The 24736-nt window shown below is 34.2% G+C and overlaps 1 long non-coding RNA gene across 1 annotated transcript in view; it reads left to right on the plus strand.

Moving 5' to 3' along the window:
• The window catches only part of LOC127554379 (uncharacterized), a 51961-nt gene extending 28064 nt beyond the window's left edge, over nt 1-23897 (plus strand). The window contains exon 5 of the long non-coding RNA XR_007951962.1: nt 23724-23897. This is a non-coding gene — a long non-coding RNA (uncharacterized LOC127554379). The remainder of the gene's footprint in view (nt 1-23723) is intronic.
• Nucleotides 23898-24736: the final 839 nt, after the last annotated feature.

The following is a 24736-nucleotide window of genomic DNA, read 5'->3' on the forward strand; positions in this document are numbered from 1 at the left end:
AGTAGGCTATGAATCTACTAACCACTGCAGAATCTTTGACTAGGTTGAAAGAACCCTAAGAGATCATCTAGTTTAACTTCTCATTTTGTATTTGAGAAAACTCATCTGGAATTCATAGGAAACCTGGATTCTGCTCTCAATTTTTTTGCCAATAATGAGCTGTGTGATATTGGGCCAGTCACTTAAGAACCCTAATCTATAAATTGGATGAGTTGGTTTAGATGGTCTCTGTTCCTTTGCAGCTCAAACATTTTATGATTCTGTGAATTTGTTACTTGATTGCTTTAAAATCCTATTTGTATTTTGACTTTTGAAAAAAAATAAAGTTGATAGATTTAACATATTTCTAATCCTAAAACTTTGATCTGAAATTGTATATCTTAAAATATATTTGAAACATTTTCTTTCTTTATATGACTTAAACATCAGAGCCACCATCTTTATATAAAATTATTGATGACAGATTTTCTGTTGCTTTTAAAAAAAAAATATATATATATATATTTAGAATCTATGTTAGAAAAATACATGTATATATACACATATGTCTGTGTGTCTATGCAAGTATGTGTGTATATCTATAATATACATCATAATCTTTCTTCTGTCCCCAATTTTTCTCCCTCATATATATTTAATGATTTATTGTTGTAGGAATGCTTATAAATTTGAGATTATTGGCATTTTAAAAAAATTTCTATAAAGAGCTCTCAGGTAAGTATTATTTGGATTTAACTTGTGAGGCAGGGGATCTTGCATACAAAGAATTATATGTATTTGACCAAAAGATCTTCCTCCTCTCCCTAAGCTCCCCCGGAAAAAGGCCTAGAGAAAGTTTAAGTGGAACAATTTTACTTGTCCTTTTGAACCTATGCATCTTTATCTTACAGATTGTCTGTAAGGGGGCATAGGCTTCTTGCAAATATTTTCCTTCTTACACTAAAGTCTGTGGGTGAATTTAGTACTCCTACAAGTGAGAGGCAAGCAGTTTTGGCAAGCTTGGGGCATAATCTAGGCAGACACGATGCATGCTTCTCCCACACAACTCTATAAATGCACTTCATTCAAACCTAACTTGCTATTCCACAGCTCTTTGGATCAGAGACCCCCAAATGTGTCAAAACGTGTAATGTTTCTGTGATCTAAATAAATGAAGATTAGGATGAAATTAACAAATTTACTTTCACATGTGCTAGGCTGGCCCGGCAGAATTCTAAAGTAGGTGAAACTTCTGATTTTCAGTTGCTAACCTCTTTCACTGTTAGCCCATCATCAGAGCTTGCCAGATCTGACTTGTGAGCTCAGTATAACGACTGTGCTTGGATTCTGATTCTGCCCTGTATTACTCGGGTGATTAGGCAAGTCACTTAAACTTCCAGAGCTTGTTTTCTTGTCAATAAAATGGGAATAATGTTAGGTTGTAGTTTATGTTAAAGAGTTGCTGTGAGAAGCTAAAGTGACCAAAAGGGCACTTTAAAAACACTAGAAAAATGAGTTATTCTTGCTGATATCCATACTTTCCCATTCCTTCCACTACTAAGGATTGTGATACAGCGAAGTTTTTGTTTTTCTCAAGCTTTTCATCTTACCACTCTTGAAGTTTACCTTTGTAGCTCTCAAAGCCTTCTAAAATATGTAAAATGACAATGCATCTGATGGATGAATCTGTTCTGTTGGGGAAATGGGAGATCATTAGGGACCAAATATAAACAAATTCTTCCGTGCTCATCTAGGCAAGATATAGTTTAGGACTATCTTAAGAGAAATTTCAGGCACTCCAGACCAGGTCAGAAAAGAAGGCAGTGCCATGGCAAGTTTGTTGGGGTGATAGGCATTTTGGGGTAATTGAAACATCCTTAAAATCACATAGCCTAGGAGACTGCTCATTCTGTCAATGAGAACTCTCCCAACCATGTGTCTGAAAAGATTTATTTCTACTTTGAAAATATGTTCTGTGCGTTGAATTTCTTTGTGTTTGGATCTCTTCTAAGAAGATATTTCCTATGTTTTGTATACTTTTGAATCTTTAAAAAGAAGTATGCTGGGGCATAAAATTTTGATATCAGATAACTTTACCTTATAACATAAAATTTTGATGTCAGAAAACTTTTCCTTATTAAGTTAAAATGTACATATCAACCAATCAATCGATAAATATTTCTTAAGCACCTACTATGTGCCAGGCACTGTACTAAGAAGGCAAGATAGGTAGAGATCATCCAGAGTTCTTCAAATAATGGGATATATTATTTCTTTTATGTTTTTAAAATAAATGCATATATATTTTTATTATTATAGCTTTTTATTTGCAAGATATATGCATGGGTAATTTTTCAGCATTGACAATTGCAAAACCTTTTGTTCCAGTTTTTCCCCTCCTTCCCCTCCCCCCTTCCCCCAGATGGCAGGTTGACCAATACATGTTAAATAGGTTAAAGTATATGTTAAATACAATATATGTATACATGTCCATACAATTACTTTGCTGTACAAAAAGAATCAGACGATGAAATAATGTACAATTAACCTGTGAAGGAAATAAAAAATGCAGGCAGACAAAAATAGAGGGATTCTATGTAGTGGTTCATACAAATGCATATATTTTTAACATCAGAAAACACTACTATTTATGACACATATGAATCTGTGAGATATATGTCATATATATATATATATGCAAAGATCAATGTGAGCATATGCAGAAAGATATATTTAAAAGTTCATTGATTTCCAACTTGTTGTCTGATATTTTTCATTAATCTAACTTTTTTTGGTTTATTTTGCATGATTTCATAGAACTGTCACTTTCTGCCCATATTGCATTTTCATCTCCATTTAACTACATTTGTTTGTTTTGTTCTTTTTGTGTTTCTGATCTTATTGTGATAACTTTCAATTAAATCAACTCTGATATTTTAAAAAACGATAACTTTCAATTAAATCAACTCTGATGTTTTAAAAAACTAAGTCCTCATTCTTCTGTGTTAATTGCTATACATTTTAAAGAATTTAGCATCCATTTGGCCACTTATGCTTTCTTAAAAAAATCTTCAGTAGTTTCTTGACTTGTCAAGAATATTTTGTTGAACCATATGCTTTCCACAATGAACCATTATGTGATTAATTTTGGAGAATTGTTACTAAGCAGTTGGCTGCTTAGTAAATGAAAAGAATAAGCAAACAGGGAATGTCCCTTGAAACATAACTCAACTTTAGCATCATCCTTACTATCCTAATTCTTGAGTAATTAAGTTACCTCATTGTCAAGTTTTGGCTTTCTTATATTTCCTGGTTCTTTTTCTCTAAATATAGGAATTTCATGACAACACTATAGATTCACTTGCCTATTCACCTTTGCTAATTTTAATTTTTATATGAGAATCTGTTATAGCAATAAAATATTAATATATCCTCTCTTATTTTTATTCCATGATATATATGTATACATATATAATATTCCTACTTATAGACTTATTGATCAAATTATAATCATATTACTTTTTTCTCTCCACATAATGTAACATTTAAAAAGAATCCATTCCTCAATAAGATATGAAAAATACTTTGAGGTGATATCATGTGGATAAATTAGAAATTCATTGCTTATGATTTATGAGAGAATTATGCACATGGCTTTAAAATATTAACTTCTCTTTTTGACAATTTCTACCAGCAAGCATAGCTGGGTGATCCAATGGATAGAGTGCTTGGTTTGGAATCAGGAACACTCATCTTCATGAATTCAAATCTGGCTTCAGACACTTACTAGTTATATGACTCTGGGTAAGTCACTTAACTCTGCCTCAGTTTTCTCATCTGTAAAATGGCATGGGAAAGGAAATGGCAAACTTGTCCAGTATCTTTGACAAGAAAACCCCCAAATGGAATCACAAAGAGTTGGACTGACTGAAAAATAGCCTATAGAATGCATTGAGAGAAATGGTTAGAAGTATGGGATAGAGTTGGACTACAGAAGATGTCATATAATTGTCATAGAACTTTATCTGTGAAAAGATATTTGGCAAATATCAAAGCTCAATAATAGAATAGTTAGTCTTATTTATTATTGAATGAATGCTTGGACTTGCTGCAATATGTGCTGTTTTTAAGAGTTTTCTATATGGTGATTATCCTAGTAGAAAAAATATGGAATCTAAATGGTTTTATCTTTTTGAACCTAAACAGTGCTCATGATGCTTTCATATGAGGAAAGGCCATAACTAGCACCATCAGTGAGGAAACCGCAGAAGAACATTCTATTCTTGACAAGTATAAGCTTCTTTTTTTCAATTGGCCCTGGGGAAAAAATGGATGTGGGCAGTATGTTTTCAGTGATATCTTTTTCATAGCCTTTGAAGCATTTCTGCCCTCAGGCACTGGAACTCTCAAGATCACCAGAGTCCTTAGAAAAAATCAGTTTGATAGATTAATTCACGGTTAGGTATTGTTATAATCATAACTTGTGATTAATTTGGCCATGATTTTATAATATTAATAAAATTTGAGGACCATAGATTTAGTGCTGGATGGAACATTAGAGCTCATCTTGTCTAACTTTTTCATTTTTTAAATGAGGAAACTGAGACCTAGAGAAATTAAATAACTTTCCCAAAGTCACTCATGTAATATATGTCATAAATAGAATTCAGGACCTGTATTCGGACTCCATATCCAATCTTTTTTTCAAAGCATTCACTAGAATAGAATTCTTTTATATCTATTATCTCCTTCATAAGAATATGAGCTTTCTGAAACTAGGGACTATTTTGCTTTTTCACTAGTCTCCTCAGTGCTTAGTATAATGTTTTGCATACAGTAAGCACTTAATAAATACAAAAACAGTATTCATTCAGCATTGTCTTGGTTTCTATATATTTTTCTTGGGAAAAAACCACCTTAAAAATGCCTTATGTATCCTTTCAGACACTTATTTCTTAGGGTGTATGTAAATAAATCGAAAACCACTGAAAATCATTGGACTATTTAGATGCTAATAGTAGAAACCAACACCATGTTTTCATGAAAATTTTTAACACATGAACTTGCAAAGATAGCATGGTAGTTACAGAAAATTATTAACTTTCTATTAAGGATCAAGCTTAGAGAGTGGTATTGATTGAAAGCAGATATGTATTTCATTATATCATAAGATATTTTTAAAACTGTTCAAAAGAATTAACATTATTATTGTTATGACTTATTTTGAATTTGAAGTATATGTCTAACAGCATAAAAAAAAATCCCTCCACCCTGCCTAAGCATCTACTAAGAGAGATGTTCTTAAAAAATGGTTATGTAAAACACACTCACACACAACTAGTCAAGCCAGCTAAAAATGTTTACCAACTTGAGTTGAGCTCATCTTGTTTTGTTTGCTGAAGAGTGTTTTGTGATTTTACCAACAGAAGAATGAGTCTCCAAACTATTTTTAAAAGTAAAGCTTTTACTCTAAAGAAGTGCTTGCCTCATTTTCTTCATGCTACTCCAAACAAGATGTTGTTTATTACTTTGAAACACTATATGTAAACCCCAGGAATATGTTAAATATGATTGAAGTCTTGGCTGTCTTTAACAAATTGAAGTTTCCAGAAATTTAGCTATGTTTAAAACCCAAGCCATGTTTTCAGGAAAGATTTCTACTTCCAAATATGTGGTTGCCCAAACCTTTTATATTTTCATGTCAAATTCAGCTGCCAAGTAACACACACTGTACCTTAGCTATAATAAAAATAAAAAAAACCCCATAGATGTTAGATAAAAAAAAAGCATTGCAAGAACAAGTATGATCATATTTCTCAAATTTACGCTATTCCTATATTCCTTTAGGTATATTTTATAGAAACCCTTCTATTGCACTGGTCATTTATACTAGTATAAATGGACATGTACAGCCATAAGATTGGCACCGCGTAACAGCCGCGCTAGTAAAATACAGGAATTCCAAGCCAGACCAAAATGTGAGGTCAAGGAAGTCACTTTATAATAATAGTGGTTATCTGTTTAATGTGTGATCTGGCAGTGATATGATGTTGACCACAGGCAATTATGCATATTTCTAAACTGGCTGTACATGAGTAAAGAGTAACTGAAATCCCTTAGTTTGTAATAATAAGTACTTATTGTCCCTTTTAAAAAATTCCTTTACTTGTTTGACTCCATCAATTATAAAAAGACAAATTAATAGTGAATACTACTTTGTGGTATGTATGTATGTGTTTTGTATCTATCCTTATGTGTTTGCAATATATTAATATGCTCTCTTAATAGTTTTGGCCCAAGTTCAATGTCAATGAATGAAGGATGTACAGATTTTATAGTCTTCTTAAGGGACAATAATGTGCTCCTGTGACAGTATGCTTTGATTTCATAGAGACAGGGTGCCCCGTTATGAGTCAGAGCAGTTAGAGACCTATTAGTTATTCTTTCCTTCTGCCAGTATAGTAAATGTGAATTTTTCTCCCCACATCAGTGCAATTTCTTAGGCTTGCAAAGCCAGAATTAGACTATAGATTAATGCTCCAAAATACCAGTAAGTCATATGAGAATTCTTTCACTTTATCATTCCAATGTGACTGAGAATTCATATTCATATCTTCGTGTCAGTGACAATGTTGTGACCCAGCAAAGGAGTAATACTGAATATGGACTTGGCTTCTTTGTACACATCAAATGTAATCTTTTCCTTTATGGGAAGAATGTTTATTTTGAATTAGAGAAAAGGACTTATGAGCAGTGTCAAGTATAGGAAGGCTATTTTATGGGAGGAAAACTACTAACTGCTTTTCATCTACACTATGGATAGAACAAGGAGAAATGGGATTAAATTTCAGCACAATGGATTTAGAGTAGACAAACAGAAGCACTTCCTTAAGTAAAACACATAGATGGGTTACTAATGGATATTTGCTGTGTTGGGTTTTTTTTTTTTAATCAACTTATAAGATTTTTGTGGGAATGAAGTAAGATGACAATGGAGGAAGTTGTGCTTTAAAAGAGTAGAAAGTGCTATGTGAAATGTAAGACTTTAATGTGGTGCAATGGAGACAACCTTGGTAATCCAAAGAGCTGTGTTTGAATCCTATTTCTGCTGCTTATGACCAATGGGCAAATCACTTCTTTGAGGCTCAGTTTTCTTAGCTCTGCAATGAGAGGGTTTGACCAGAACATGTTTAAGTTGCTTTCTGGCTTAAGGTCAATGACCTGTGACCATCCTTTAATTGTTTTTAAGGTTATATGTCTAAAGATTCAAAGTTCCTCTACAAGAAATCTACAATTTTCACAATATCATATATTTATAGCTGGAGGGACTTTTGTGGTCATCTGATTTAACCTTCTTATTTACACTTGACATTAAGTGATTTATCTAAGGACCCATAGGTTAACTATGACAATCAAGATTTGAATACAGTTCTTCTGACTCTATCCCTAGTAGACCTTTCAGCACAACATGTTAAAAATTTCTTTGGAAATGTTTGAGAATTCTAATCTATATTCACTTGTGCAATATTCTGGCCTTCCTTTCCCCTTTCACCCCAAGTCCTTCATTCTCTCATAGATTGAAATGAGAGACTGTGACCATATTGCTTTGCAAGTGTTGATTCTGGAAAATTTGAATTTCTCATAGAGTGGAACTTTTTTCCCGGCTGAGGCAATTGGGGTTAAGTAACTTGTCCAGGGTCACACAGCTAGATTAGATTCAGGTCCTCTTGATTTCAGGGCTGGTGCTCTATCCATTGCATCACCTAGCTGCCTCAAGAGTAGAACTTTTAAAGGCTTAATAAGAACAACTAAATATCTTTGAATAATGCTTATTTCTGAAGAATTTTTCAAATTTTTTTAACCATATATTTTGCCTCCTTTGCTGAAGTCCTGTTAAATGCCTCACTGTAGCATAGAGGTGACCTTGGGCTTCTGAAGGTTATAGTACATCAGTGCAAAGTCCAGAAGTTTCCATCAAAATGGAAAATTTGGGGATACCCTGAGAGAAAGAGGCAGCTTAACTGAAGCAGAGAGGCTCACCACTAAGTTGATCCCAGGATGATGAATTTTTAAGTCAGGTGTGTTGGTGTAGATCTCTCAGCCCTGTTAGGGGGAGAGAAGGAGGCTGAGACTAGCTGAGCTTGGGAATTCTGAGATACAGGAAAGGAGTGGAGGATGAGGATGGGGGTGGGGGGAAAGGAAGAACTAGTCCAGGTCCAAAAATGAGTGGGCCGAAGCTCCCAGTCTGATTGGTTGTGAACTCTGGGATTTCTCCCTCACTATCTCCAATGCCAGGAACTTTCTCCCTCCTCTGTTCTAGTTACTGACTGTTCTGCATTCCTTTAAGTCCCAGTTTAAATCTCACCTTCTTCCACCTCTTAAATCCAGTGCCTTCCCTCTGTTACTTTCTATTTATCCCATAGGTAACATGCTTTGTATATATTTATTGGCATATTATCTCCCCCATTTGATTGTACAGTCTTTGAGGATAGGGACTGTCTTGTGCCTATTTTTTTTTTTTTTGTATCCCCAGTGCTTAGCACAGTGCCTGGAACATAATAGATACTTAATAAATATTGATTTATTGACCTTTGAGTGGTTAGTGTTCTTTTAGATCTCAGTCCAACCCCGCTCCCCTTCCCACTAACATCATTGTCTTAGGCTAGCAGGGATAAGAGTGACCACACATAATTCAATCATAGAACTTTGAAATATTAAAGTATTGAAGTAGTTTATATTCCAACATGACTTTATTTTGGGGAGAAAAAAAGGTTTTCAGAACAATTACTTATTTGTTGATTTAAACTTAACTTCTGGACATTGTGTTATTCTGATTACTAATATAGTTAACAGTTATATACATATTTCATATTAATAAATCCCTTAAATATCCATCATAAAATGATAACTAAAGAGAAGCAACTCAGGATTTCTTAAGTGTCAGGAATTGCTTACTTCCTCATTCTTCTAATGTGTATCTACCTGCTCACTGCCCTCTGTGAAGTTAAGGTTCCTAGGAAAGCTGAGGTCAAGTTTGATTTTAGGTAGGAAATAAAAAAGGAGTTCTGGTTTCAGAAAGTGGTTAAATCAGTTTCAAGCTCAATTTTTGAAGTAGGTATCTTTATACCTTTTACTCAGACTCCTAGCTATCTTATTGCCATTTACTTCCTCTGAGTGTTTCAGCTTTAATCCTGAGTTCTTGCTACTTGAATCTGCAAATTTGTGTGGTGGACTGATCTCTGGGTTTAGAGTTCATAATGTGAATTCATAATTTAACTCAATTACTTATTAGCTATGGTATCTTAAGTAAGTCACCTAATTATTCTGAACCTTAGAGCAAACAAACCATCTTTAAATTCTACAATTCTTTGATTTTGGATCCTTTGTCTGGAATTAAGTTAACTATCAACCCTCTTCTAGGTTAGACAAGTTCTTAGAAATGCCCCTATTTCTATCTCATTCTGTTCTGAGTTAATCTGCCTTAGTCTTTAATTGTTAAAGTGACTTTGTGTCACATGTCAATAGCAATAAAAACCAAAAATTGTTAACATTTAAAGTAAATTTCTAAAGGCAAAAACATTTCTTTGCATACACACAAAATCTTTTTTTTTTAATTTTTATTTAATGATTACTTTATATTGACAACATTATCCCTTGCACTCGTTTATTTTCCGATTTTTTTTCCCCTCCCTCCCTCCACCCCCTCCCCTAGATGGCAAGCAGTCCTTTATATGTTGGATATGTTGCAGTATATCCTAGATACAATATATGTTTGCAGAACCGAACAGTTCTCTTGTTGCATAGGGAGAATTGGATTCAGAAGGTATAAATAACCCGGGAAGAAAAACAAAAATGCAGATAGTTCATATTCGTTTCCCAGTGTTCGTTCTTTGGGTGTAGTTGCTTTTGTCCGTCATTTATCAATTGAAACTTAGTTAGGTCTCTTTGTCAAAGAAATCCACTTCCATCAAAATATGTCCTCATACAATATCGTTGTCGAAGTGTATAATGATCTCCTGGTTCTGCTCATTTCACTTAGCATCAGTTCATGTAAGTCTCGCCAGTCCTCTCTGTATTCATCCTGCTGGTCATTTCTTACAGAACAATAATATTCCATAACATTCATATACTACAATTTACCCAGCCATTCTCCAATTGATGGGCATCCATTCATTTTCCAGTTTCTAGCCACTACAAACAGGGCTGCTACAAACATTTTGGCACATACAGGTCCCTTTCCCTTCTTTAGTATTTCTTTGGGATATAAGCCCAATAGAAACACTGCTGGATCAAAGGGTATGCACAATTTGATAATTTTTTGGGCATAATTCCAGATTGCTCTCCAGAATGGTTGGATTCGTTCACAACTCCACCAACAATGCATCAGTGTCCCAGTTTTTCCGCATCCCCTCCAACATTCATCATTATTTTTTCCTGTCATCTTAGCCAATCTGACAGGTGTATAGTGATATCTCAGAGTTGTCTTAATTTGCATTTCTCTGATCAATAATGATTTGGAACACTCTTTCATATGAGTGGTAATAGTTTCAATTTCATCCTCTGAAAATTGTCTGTTCATATCTTTTGACCATTTATCAATTGGAGAATGGCTTGATTTCTTATAAATTTGAGTCAGTTCTCTATATATTTTAGAAATGAGGCCTTTATCAGAACCTTTAACTGTGAAGATGTTTTCCCAGTTTGTTGCTTCCCTTCTAATCTTGTTTGCATTAGTTTTGTTTGTACAAAGGCTTTTTAATTTGATGTAATCAAAATTTTCTATTTTGTGATCAGTAATGGTCTCTAGTTCATCTTTGGTCACAAATTTCTTTCTCCTCCACAAGTCTGAGAGATAAACTATTCTATGTTCCTCTAATTTATTTATAATCTCGTTCTTTATGCCTAGGTCATGGACCCATTTTGATCTTATCTTGGTATATGGTGTTAAGTGTGGGTCCATGCCTAATTTCTGCCATACTAATTTCCAATTATCCCAGCAGTTTTTATCAAATAATGAATTCTTTTCCCAGAAGTTAGGGGCTTTGGGTTTGTCAAACACTAGATTGCTATAATTGACTATTCTGTCTTGTGAGCCAAGCCTTTTCCACTGATCCACTAATCTATTTCTTAGCCAATACCAAATGGTTTTGGTGACTGCTGCTTTATAATATAATTTTAGATCAGGTACAGCTAGGCCACCTTCATTTGATTTTTTTTTCATTAATTCCCTTGAGATTCTCGACTTTTTATTGTTTCATATGAATTTTGTTGTCATTTTTTCTAGATTATTAAAATATTTTCTTGGAAGTCTGATTGGTATAGCACTAAATAAATAGATTAGTTTAGGGAGTATTGTCATCTTTATTATGTTCGCTCGGCCGATCCAAGAGCACTTAATATTTTTCCAATTATTTAAGTCTGACTTTATTTGTGTGGAGACTTTTTTATAATTTTGCTCATATAATTCCTGACTTTCCTTTGGTAGATAGATTCCTAAATATTTTATGGTATCAACAGTTATTCTGAATGGAATTTCTCTTTGTATCTCTTGCTGTTGAGTTTTGTTGGAGATGTATAAAAATGCTGAGGATTTATGGGGATTTATTTTGTAGCCAACTACTTTGCTAAAATTATGAATTATTTCTAATAGCTTTTTAGTAGAATCTCTGGGGTTCTCTAGGTATACCATCATATCATCTGCAAAGAGTGATAGTTTGGTTTCTTCATTGCCTACTCTAATTCCTTTAATATCTTTCTCGATTCTTATTGCCGAGGCTAGTGTTTCTAATACGATATTAAATAATAATGGATACACACAAAATCTTAAAGATTTTAAGCAATTGTGCTAAAAGTAAATCAAAGTAAATCTGAAATTTTTCTAACAAAAGGTAAACAGACACGTTATTATCTAGAGCTGGTGCTAGAATAATGTGGAAAATATAGTTCTAATCAGAATGCTGTCTCAATACTCCCCAGTGGTTTCCTATTATCCCTAGGACCAAACATAACATTCTTCACATTCATGTTCCCCATATTCCAGTTGAACTGGCTTCTATATTCTCCATATGTAGCACTCCATTTTCTATCTTTGTGTTTTTGACTTACTTGTCCCCCTTGCTTGGAATTCACTTTATCTTCATCTTTTAGAATCTTAGTCTCTTAAAAGAGTTGGCTCCTGGGCGACATTATATATGACATCTTTCCAAATCATTTTGTATCTATTTAGGACACCCACACCCACCCACCCACACACACACATGCACCTATTGTCTTCTTCTATAGAATATAAGTTTCTTGAGGGGATGGGCTGTCATTTTTATCTTTGTATCTATAGCAGCTAATACAGTCCCTGATAAATGCTTGTTGATTGATTCAAGTTAAGTGATGGAGTGCGGATCATTATTTCAAAGAGCAATGGTAACAAATGACATGTTGATGTATTGACAAGAGAAGTTCACTTTACTCCAGAATAATTTATTTATTTATTTATGTAATAGTCTCTTTTAGTATTTTTGATAGCTAATTTTCTTAGACAGGTGTGGTCTAAATACAAAGTTTTTCAGATAGTTTCTTTGATTTGACTATTTGTTTGCTTCTATTAATAGTGGCAATCAACTGTATGTTATTTTCTCTAACTTCAAAATTAACTTGAGAAGGAAATTATATCTAACATATGATGAGGAAAAATAGGTGAATAAATAGTTGTGAAAACAGGGAAATGAGATCATTAATGTGGTTATTCTGTTTTGATTTTCCTTTGTATCTATTTCAGCAGGAATCAAAAGGTTATAGTACATTTGGGTTGTCCAGATGTTCTTGGAATTTTTGAGCTTCAGTGGGTAAAATTGGGAGCTTCTTTGATAGGCAAAAGTAAAAGCCCACTATGCTATATTAGATAGCTAGCATGGTTATAGCACTTTAAGTTTTGCAAAGTATCAAAATATTCTTATTTTGTAATGGTCTGAAGCTTGAGTTGATGCACTGAGGTCCCAAGCACATGAGGCTAAATAGTAATTGGAACTTACTCTATTAATATATATGCTTGGAGAAAGAATGGCCCCCGCCCACTCTTTGTGCAAGTCCTGATGTGTTGTATAGGAAATGATGATTTTGGTGGGTAAAGGCAGGGGAGTGGAAAAGGAAGGGGAAGGAGAGACTGCTTGTATTGCCATTGCGACGGCTTTTCAGCTCAGATCCCCCTCTGTTAGCTGGCTTCCTGTTGCAGCTGCCCCTTTGCTATCACAATCTTTCTTGCCCATAATGCTATCGCAATTCTTATTCACCTCTTCACTTCAATAAAGATTGAAGATTTTCCCCTTAACCTGAATTCCTGACTCTGGCTGATTTTAAATATGCGATCATTACATTATTTGATCTTCTCAATAATCCTGTGAGATAGGTGCCCAAATACAAATGAGGAAAGGCAGTTAGAAGTCAATTTATCCAGAATTGTATAGTTTGCAATCCAAACCAGATTTGAATTTAGGTCTTCCTGACTCCACATCTAGGACTCTGTCATTCAACTACTAACTGTGTCTTTTCTTATTTGATCTCTGAATCTTTTTATCAATCCTCTAGGAATTATCTATCTAATTTGAGAGAGGCTTTCTTCTGGTTCTTTTAAGATTTCATGGCTACCATTAGCATTTGGGCTATCAAAAAACCTTATTCTTTCTATACTTGCACAGTCTTTCTATGCCATTTTCCTTCAGTATCAGATACAGATAATCTGTATCATTTTTTAATGAATAAGTCATTACTGGTATTATGCTATAGCCTGGTATCCAATATGTGTCTTTACATTGCCCATTGAGGGACTTGCAATTTTGATTCATCTGAATTCATAGTGTTTTGTGATTTGTAATCATATAGTATTTGAGGGATAATTTTGAACATGAGAAAATGAGATAAAACTTTAAAAATACTTTATAAACCCATATATATATATATATATATATATATATATATATATGGCAAGTTATCACTATTACCATTATTATCATTATGTTAAAAAGATGGGGATCTGCTGTAGCAAGTGGCTTGAGTCATTGAAAATCTTGAACAATTTTCTAAATGTGATCCATTCTGGTCACTTCCTATTCAATTATGAACTAGCTCATTGTACATCTATCTAAGACATTCTTATACTAAATGATACAACTACTATAAGTTGGGTTTTTGAGTAATATCCATTTTTTTTAGTTTGGATAGCAAGGCTACTTTCTTTTAAATGATGATCTAGTGAATCCTTTGATCACAAAAATAAAATAAAATAAAATTGTATAACCCCACCTAGATAAATATAGAGAGATCTATTATCGGCAAGATACTTAGTGATAAATTATTTGAACATGGCAATCCCAAGTTCCAAGTATTGGGCTAAGTATCTCATCATAGTACATGTATAAAAGCAAACAATATTGTATGTTCAATTTGAGTGAAGTTCCCATATTATGCAGCTGTTTAAGGAAAGATGAGAGCCTAGTTTTTTGTATAAGTAGAACAAGGATGTGTTGTTTTTCAACTGACCATAACTCTTTGAGTAGGATAGAATTCTTGGGGTGGAAATGATCACTTCATTTTCAATTAAAAACATGAACATCTCTCCTAAGATTTAGTTATTTGTTTTTTTTTTTCTCTCTCTTTTTTTCAAATTCATTTTATTCAAAGAAACAGAATTAAAAAAAGAAAAACAGAAAAGGAATACAAAACAAATTGAAACAAAACAAAAGAGAATATTGTCATGTGCTCAGCTGGACATCAGGGAGGATTCAAAATATATAACAACAAAAATCAGTTTGAAAAAGGACATATATTAGTGGAAGAAATTCTATTCTTGAGTGTCCATCTTTTCTTTGCTTCCTTGTAAATTCTTCTTTTGCTCTTTGCTGTGCACCTTTTTTACTTTATTATTTTTCCCCTTTCATCCCCCGCCAAAGCAGGCTATAGTTAAGAAAGGATATATATATACATATATATATACATACATACATACATGTACATACACACATACACATCCCCACACATACACATATCTTTCCTATCCCTGCTGACCCTTGTTGTAATTCTGCTCCTCACCATTCCTCCAAACCACAGAATCTTCCCTTATCTTCTTCCTTTACCTTTTGCTTCCCTGTCTCCCCATCCTTCCCCCCTTATTTCTTTATAGATTTTGGGGAGTGCTATATCCTTTATAGTATATATGTAGTGTTGCCTATTTAACCCATTCCTGATGTGATGTGTTTTTCAGAACTATGAGCCCTGCTCCCCCCTCTAATGCCTTAATATCTACTCTTCTGTCCTTTATTTGTATGACATAATTACTACTTTTATCTTAACTCTGACCCAGTCTTTCTTTTGAGTTGTTGTATTGTTGATGCCAATCTAAAACAAATGCTACAAATTTTCCACGTAAAAAAACTCATAAACAATTTATCCATGTTGAGTTCCTTGAAATTGCTCTTTGATGTTGATTCTTATATGTTAAATTTTCTACTAAATTAAGGTTTGGTTGTTAGAAAGTCTTGAAATTCTGCAAGTTCATTAAAAATTAAATTTTTACTCATTCAATATCATAGATAATTTTGCTGGGAATGATATTTTTGGCCGAAGACCTAATTCTTTTGATTGTCAGTAGATTTGATTACAGGACCTGTGGTCTTTTATTGTGGTTATTGCTAAGTCTTTTACAATTCTAATTATACTTCTATAGTTGAATTTTTTTTTTCTTGAAAAATGTTCTCCTTGATTGGTGGGGGTAGGGTGGGGGGATGGGGATGAGAGAATGGGAGGGTGGAGGTGGTTTTGAGATTTGCCAATAATATTCCTATGTGTCTTCTAGAAAGGATCTCATTGAGGTGGTGATCAGTGTTTTTTTTTTTTTTTTCTATTTCTACTTTCCCTCCATGTTTTATCACTCCAGGACAATTTTCTTGGATTATTTCTTCCATTATTGCATCAAAATTATTTTTTGATTACAACTTTCAGACAGTCCAATTATTCTTATATTTTCTCTTCTTGATCTATTTTCCAGATCTGTCACTTTTCTTATAAGATATTACACATTCTATTTTGTTATTCTTGATTTCCATTGCTTCACTGGCTTCTCCTTGCCCAATTCTAATTTTCAAAGAGTTATTTTCATCTTTGAGACTTTATTTCCTTTTCTAGTTGATTAATTCCCCGCCCCCCCGCCATAATATTCTTATTTTTCTTTTGTTAGTTTCTCTTCAATGTCTCTCATTTGACTTCTAAATTCTTTTTTGAATTCTTTGAAAAATTCTCTTTGGGCAGGGAGTCATTCCACATTCCTTTTGGGGGTAGAAGCTTTTTTTTTTTTTTTTTTTTTTTTTTTTTTTTTTTTTTTTACTTCAGTATCCTTCTCTGAAGAAGAACCCTAATCTTCCCTGTTCCCATAGTATGTTTCCATGTAAGTTTCTTTCTTCTTTGCTGGCTCATTTTTTTTTTTAATAAGAGGTATTAGTGTAAGCATCTCTAATCCTGGGGTGGGGGTGGGGGGGATGATGCCTCAAGCTTCCCTTCAGCTCTCCATTCTCACCAGGAACTCCAAACCAAGAACTTTATCTTCCAGCAAGTGGCCTCAAACAGCAGCATCCCTGCCTGCCTCTGCACTCCTGGGTGCTGGATCCTTCTGGTTCAGGGCCCCATCCCTGCAGCATTGCTGGGCCTGGTGCTCTTAATCATCTGAGGTTCATTTAATCTTCACAGACTTGGACCCTGACTTGACAAACAGTGCGGGAGGTGAAAGTTTCTGTGATTCCTGCTAAGACTCCAGCCAAATCAGCTTTGTCCTGGGGCTCCCCATTTGATGTTTCTGTGGAGCTAGCCTAGGGTATTTGCATTTCATATGTGTTAATCCCAACCCCAGTCTTTCTTTAGATTTTCTCAGGTTGTATCAGGAGCACCTGTTCTATCCCAAGTCTTTTAGATTTTTCATGAGTGTATATTTGCTCTGAGGAGCAAATTTGTTTTATTGTGGAGGAAATCCAAAGAGTTTGAAACTTACCAACCTACTCTGCCATCTTCCCAGAATCCTCCTGAATTTATTTATTTCTTGGCATGCTCTGAATTTTGTTTGATATTATAAAATGACTTTTAGAATATGTCCTATTCCTTATATGTCCATATAATCACATGTTCACCAAAAGTTAAGGTCATACTGGTGCCTTTATTTCAGCTTATTTAATTATGGTTTAAACATGTTTTAGAAGTACAATATTTGTATTTTAGTGAGTCCTTGGGTACAGACCATTAAATGCAGTTGTTAATTACAATAATACTTTAGTATTTAGAGAGAACAAAATTGTTTTCTTAGTTACATTATTTTAGGTTCTGAATATGTTTAAATATATATATATATATATATATATTTTTAAATCTAGAGCAAATATTTGCATATAATTATATAATAATATCTTTATATTCCATTGTGACAATAATATAGATTTCAGTAATCATAATAGTGATAAAAAGTATATTTATAGGTTACTTTTATTCTTTTCAAATCCCTTTAAATATATTACTTCACTTTATCCCCACAACAACATGAGCTAAATACTTTAGATATAATTTTAATTCCTTAAGCATAAAAGGGTTAAGATACTGTTTAAGATCATGTAATTAGTAAATGGTAGAATCCAAGTTTCTAGACCTTCATTCCTAAGCTTTTTTTTTTTTTTCATGAATTATCCTACTTCTGAGGACAAACTGGCAAATGCAGGCTTGCTCTGGTAATAGGATATTGGAAAGGGTAATAAGTTATCTCTTGCTTTTTTAAATGTTTGGGATTTCTTCAATTGCTAGTAAGATGGAGTCCATACCTGATATCTGTACTTCTGACTTCATTATTTATCTGTTTATTCTAATCAACCTCTGCTTTCTGTCCTCAATCTTGATCAGAGCTCTGGGACTGGCATAAAAGTGAATATGTAACTCTGCTGAAGGAAGAGATAGATGAGTAGCTACATTGGATTAGGATAAAACAAAATGAGAAAGCCTCCCCTGTCCCATATCTGTGATGCAGATAGTGAAGGAGGACAGTTTTGGAGATTTTTTTGTTTGAGGCTACTTTTATGGTTTTTCATTCTTATGTGCCTCCCTCATTCATTATAACTTCTTTATTTTTAGGTGACTACTGCTCTCATGCTGATTCATAGTTTCCCAGGACTGTCCAATAACTCCAATAGCTGTGGTTATTTTTATTTCTTGAAAACACAAGTTTTGACTTTTGAATAATGGGAAACTGAGGTCTTTTAGCTCATAAATTCAGTTTCATTTTTTTTAAATATGAGGAAGATAAACTTTAAGTCAATATCTAAGAAGCAGAACTTGAAACATATATATAAGCTGGATCCTCATTAGAGTTCTCTCAGGATAAGGAGCTTGATGGGCTGCCAATATCCCAGGTGTCCTAGTTTTTCCTCTTACATTCCCATAATGAAAATTTACCTACCTTTTGTCATTGCTTCAGAGAGCTGCTTTCTGTTAGGGAATTGATAAGTGAATGAAAGTTAGAAGTGCTGGTAGCTGATAATGATTTACGGTTTTTCTCTATTAAGATAACGTTGGCAATTTTAAAAGGGAGATATTTCAGTATGGTAGCATTGAGGAGTAAATAATGTTTGGCAATGTTGATACCTTTATTTATGGATAAGGAAGATAATTCTGGGCCTCCTAGGCCCAATCATAAACTTTAAATCATAACTTGTTAGTCTGTATAAGTGTGTAACTCTAAGAACTCATACTCTGCTAGGTTGAACCTGCATGTGCACATGTTTTCTGTGATAGAAAGATATGGAAGCTCTGGATGAAAGGTGCTTAGTTCTGATAGGTGTTCAACTGTGAAACACCGAGGGATTGAAAAAAGACACACAAGTTTATCTCAGTATCCTGAACTACTCTTAATTTGTGGTGTCTACAAATGGTATTAGATGTGCTATAAAATGATCCCATAAAGTTTACAAAACAGTCTTATTTATGGTCTTATCTTCTAAAATTATGGTGAATGAATTGGTAAATCTAAATCTTCTAAGCCCATCTCTAACTATTGGTTAAGCAACCAATCAATACACATTAACTCAGTATTTGCTATGTTAGTCACTCTGCTAAACTTGGGGGACACCAAAAAATGCAAAATTAGTCTCTGTTATTAAAGAACTTATGTTCTAGTGATGGAGACAACACGCAAATAATCAGTAGGTATGGGATATGGAGGTGGTAAAAGATTCTCTTATTTGGGAAAAAAAGGGACCAGAAAGCTACCCTAAATAAGGTGATGTTTGAACTGAGACTAGAAGGATTCTAAGAGACTGAAGGGACAAAATATTCCGGGCAAAAGGGATAACCAATGGAAAGATATGGAGACAGAAGATGAAGTGTTATATTTGAGGAACTGCCAGGAGGCTAATATAGCTGGTCATAAAATACATGGAGATGATTAAAGTATAAGGAGAAAAATCTAGGAAGGGGCTAGATTTTAAAAGGTTTAAATGCCAAATAAAGAAGTTTATATGATCATGGAAGCAATTGAGAGCTTTTGGGGTTTGTTGGTCAAGAGGATGACATAGTTAGATTTTTGCTTTAGGAAAAATACCTTAGCAGCTGTGGGGAAAATGGATTGGTAGAGGGTTGAGACCAGACGACCTATTTTGATGGCTATTGCAATAGCTCAGGCAAGAGATAATGAGGGTCTGAACTAGGATGGTGGTTATGAGATTGAAGAAAAGGGGATGTAAATGATAAGATTTGGATTATGAGAGAGAGGAATTAAAGACAAATCTAAGGCTGCAAACTTGTGAGACTGGAACAATGATAGCACCTTGGACTGTTATAGAGAGGTTTGGAAGAGAGTAGCATTGATAGGGAAAATAGTTAACTCCTGAACATTCTATAGACCATTGTTGACATAGAATTGAAGCTCAGGGAAAAGATGGGAAGTTGAAAATTTTATATATATGTGTGTGTGTGTGTGTGTGTGTGTGTGTGTGTGTGTGTTGTGTGCACATACATATATATGTACATGTATATAATATAACACATATGTGTCTATATATACATATATGTCTATGTACATATTTCTATGAATCATATAAGTTGAAATAATAGTTACATGGGAGTTCATGAGGTTACTGACAGTATAGAGGTAAAAAAGACTCTTCAATAGAACTTTGAAGAATCTTCCTCACAGTTAAGAAGCATGATATGGATGATAAATTATCAAAGAGGACAGAGGGGTAATAATACAGGTAGGAGGAGAACTATGGAAGAGCAGCAGCATGATAATTCAGAGAGTAAATAGTTTTTAGGAAGAGAAGGTGATCAATGGTATTAAATACATCAGATAAGTCAAGAATAATATCGACAAGACCATCAAATTTGCCAATTAAGAGATAACTGATAACTTTTTAAAAAGCAGTTTCAATTGAGTGATAAAGTAAGAAATCCAAGTGAAAGAGGTTGAGGAATGAGAGGAAAGGAAATGGAGCTTTAGAATAAAGGTAACTTTGTCAAGGGATTTGAGAAAGGGAGAAGATATATATATATATATATATATATATATATATATATATATATATATATATATACATATATATATATATATATATACACACACACACATAATGAATTTCTTCCTTCCTTCCTTCCTTCCTTCCTTCCTTCCTTCCTTCCTTCCATCCTTCCTTCCTTCCTTCCTTCTTTCTTTCCTTCCTTCCTTCCTGCCTCCCTGCTTCCCTGCCTTCCTTTCTTCCCTTCCTTTTTTTTCCTTTCCCTTCCTTCCTTCCATTTAAAAAACTGAGCTTATTTTCTTCCTCCACTAAGTTTACTCCTTTTTCTCTCAGTTTTCTCTCCTCTCATACATGTATATTAAGTATGAAAGCACTATGCTTGTCCGTGCTGTGCCATATTTAAATCCTTGCTGTAATCTTTGTGTCTTTTTCCTCTCATCTATAATATCCATTGAGTTATGATGTCCTGTAAATTTGACCTTCAAAATAATTCCACTACTCCTTTATTATTTTTCTATTCCCACAATCATCACTCTAATTTAATACTTCATTACCCTTTACTCCCCAACGCCCCAATCCCCCAACTTAGACTACTGTAATAGTTTCCTAAGATATTTTTTACTCTTCATTTTCTCTTCCCTTTCAATCTATCTTTCACATTATTGCTAATCTTTCTTATACATAGATTCACTGTTTAAAACTATTCAGTGACCTACTGAATACATTTCAAATTCCTTATCTTGGTATTCAAGACCCTTGTAGCCTAGTGCTTATTGTTTTTGTTCAGTTATTTCATTTGTGTCAACTTTTCATGACCCTATTTAGAGTTTTCTTAGCAGAGATACTGAAGTGGTTTGCCATTTCCTTCTCCAGCTTATTTTATAGATGAGGGACTGAGGCAAACTGGGTTAAATTACTTGACCACAGTAACATGGCCAATATCTTAGCCAGATTTTTTTGAACTCAGGAAGATAATTCTTTCTGACTCCAGGGCTGACACTCTATCTACTGCACCACCTTATAGTCTTATGTCCTTACTACCTGCTGTGTTTCAACTAACCTGTGTCATGTTTTTCTATACAGACTATTTCCTGGCTTTGTTCTTGCTGATCCATATTCTAAGAATAGACTCCCCTTTTCCCCTCCTAATTTCTACATATCCTTTAAAACACAACTCAAATGCCACTCTTCAGTGACCTACGAAAGGAAAAAGGTGATCACCAAGAGCTTGGTTGATTAAGAACAAGTCAACATAACAAACTTATTTCCCTTTTTGATAGTGTTACTGTAGCATTAAATCAGGACAATGCCATAGATCAATAAATTTTAGCAAGGCGTTCATCCAACTATCTTATGCTTTCTCTATGAATAAGACAGAGCTATCAGGACAGTGACAGTAGAGTGGGGTGAAGTTGGGATTAACTGTTTTACTGGTATGGAAAGTGTGACTTACAGGTGAGGAAAGTCTCTAGTGGAATGTTGTAGGTCTCTGATTCTGGCCCTATTCTGTTCTACAGATTTATTGGTGACTCTTATACATAACATTTATACTCATTTTCCTGGTAATTCAGGGTTGAAAGAGGGATTGCTAATATATTGAGTGATAGACTTGAAGTCTAAAAAGATTTCAACTAGAGAATGTAGCTTGCAGTCAAATAATCAACTAACTGGTACTAAATGCTTACTATGTACTTGGGGAGATTCACTATATCATAATGAAGAGTCAGAAAGACCTAGATTTAAGTTCTGTCTTTCACACCACTGACTGTGTGGTGACTCTGAGCAAGACTTTTAATGTCTCAGTGCCCTGAATATCCCAGGAAACTCTCTGAGATGATCAATTTCATAGAAAGTTTGGATCTTCAATGTAGAAGAATTTCTTCAGTTTGGGTCCTTCAATACCAATTAACAGTTCCAGTCTTTAAAAAAAAAAAAGTTCCAGAAATTTGGGATGCAAAGACAAAAGTGAAAGCATCCCTGCCCGCAAGCAGCTTGCATTATATTGAAAATGGAATAATGTAGGTGTGTGTGCCGGAGTGAGCATGCCAGCGCCCACAAAATACTTAAAAATTAATAGAAGGTATTTTTGGAGGCAAAGGGCACTAACATCTAAATTTTGAAGAAATCAAAGGTTTCTAAGAAGTTGAAGTGAGTAGTTTTGGGGGACAGCTATTTACAAGAGTACTGGAATAGGAAATGGATTGTTGTATGTGGGAAACTACATGAAGATCAGGGAATTATTGAAGTTTATTGAATAGGGGAATAAATAGCATGGTCAGAGTTATACTTTTTGAGGGAATCTTTTTAGTAGCTGTGTGGAGGATGGATTGTAGTGAGGTGAGATATGAGGCAGGGAGACCATTTAGGAGGCTATTACACTAATACAAGTAAAACAGTACAAGCAGAAGAGAAACCTGCAGAAGAGAAACTCAGATGGTGGAGGGTTCTTGAAAGTATGTTACAAGTAAAAGATGATGAGGGCCTGAATTAAGATAGTATCTGCATAAGTAGAGAAAAAGGGTTAGATGGCAGAAATGTTGTAGAGTGGGCTAAAAATGGCAAGATTTGACAACTGCATTTGAGGGAGACTGAAGAGTTCACAATATCACTGAGATAACAAACTTGGAATATGAGACATATGATAGTATCCTTATTCCAAACAGAGAGTTTTAGTAGAGAGGTGGGTTTGGAGAGAAACATGTTTGATCTGAGATGCATATATGACATTTCATTTGAAAGGTCCAATAAAGAGTTGGAAATTCATGATGATCTCAGTCAAATGATCACTTCTCTATATATATGGAATGATTTGCCCAGAAGTGAGAATTGAAGCCATGGGAACTTTTTCTTTTTTGAATGCAAGAAAGATTGTATTTTACATTCTTACAAGAATGGATGCCTAGGTTAGTAGATACACCTTTGAAATTCCAAAGGCAGCATTTTATTTCCAATTTTGAAGCATACGTCCCTCTCCAGATTCCCCATTAATTGGATGTTATAGACATTATACAACAAGAATCTCCACTCCTCATTACAAAGCCAATCCCTGCCCTCAAGGAACTTACTTTGTTTTTGGGGAAGTAGACTAATCTCTATCCTTGATTATTCTTTGATATCATTGTGGGTTTCAGTTCCAAGAGAACTCTTGTTGTTGAGTCCTTTCACTTGTTTATTCGTGAGTGACTCTTTGTAATGACATTTTTTTTTTTTTTTGAAAAGATACTGGAGTGATTGGCTCTTTCCTTATCTTTCTGCACAAGCCCTGTAGAGAAGTCACTAAAAGAGAAGAGTCACCACAGAGAAGAGAAGGTTAAAAAATAAATGCAAAGGTCTGTACATGGGTTCAACATCATTTATAGAGGGTAAAAGATGGGGAAGATGTGGCCAGAAAACATTTACTTGAAAATATTTTGGCATTTTAGTGGTTGTCTGTCTATATGAAACACTAGCCTATCAATAAAAAACATATAAAACAAAAACAAAACTAAAATAACAATAACAACAACAATAAAAAACAAGTCAATTTAGTAACCAAACGTCTAATATCATATTAAGCTACATTTATAGAAATATTCTGTCAAGAGCAAAGGAGATGACAGTCATACTGTACTCTGCTCTAATAAATATCCGTTATAGAAGTGGCCTTGACAAAATGAAGCAGAGAAGAGAAGCCCACAGATGAGAAACTCAGATGGTGGAGGGTCCTTGAAAGTATATTACATGTGAATGGTTTGAAGGGAACTGGAGAGAAGATATTTAAAAAGGAAATAGCAGCAGCCTTCAAATAATAAAAGTTATCATGTAAAAGACTAAACAGCTTTTTTTTTTTTCTTAATGACTCGGGAAGATAGACTAAGAATTAGAGAGTGAAAACAATAGAGAGAGCCTAAAAGAAAGACCAATTAGAGCTATCCCAAAGAACAAGAGTTTATCTTGACAGGTAGTGAATTCCTGGTCATTAGAGAAAATATCTGAGTTTCCTTCCAATACTGTCTCGTATTCTTAGAACCTTCCTAAATTAGCCATTTCCCTAGGACAATAACTCACCTAGTATTTTTTTCCACTTCTATTATGGATTTATCCTATGCCACAATATTTGTGTAGTGTTTCATTTGTGTACCTCCTATATAATCCCTTGACTAGATTATAAACTCCCCAATGGTACAGATTATGCTTTATACAAACTTTCCCCCATTTCTTGACTCTTTCCAGTGTTCTCTGCATTATAGATG

This window comes from Antechinus flavipes, chromosome 3 (assembly GCF_016432865.1).
Source record: "Antechinus flavipes isolate AdamAnt ecotype Samford, QLD, Australia chromosome 3, AdamAnt_v2, whole genome shotgun sequence".
Classification (NCBI taxonomy): domain Eukaryota; kingdom Metazoa; phylum Chordata; class Mammalia; order Dasyuromorphia; family Dasyuridae; genus Antechinus; species Antechinus flavipes.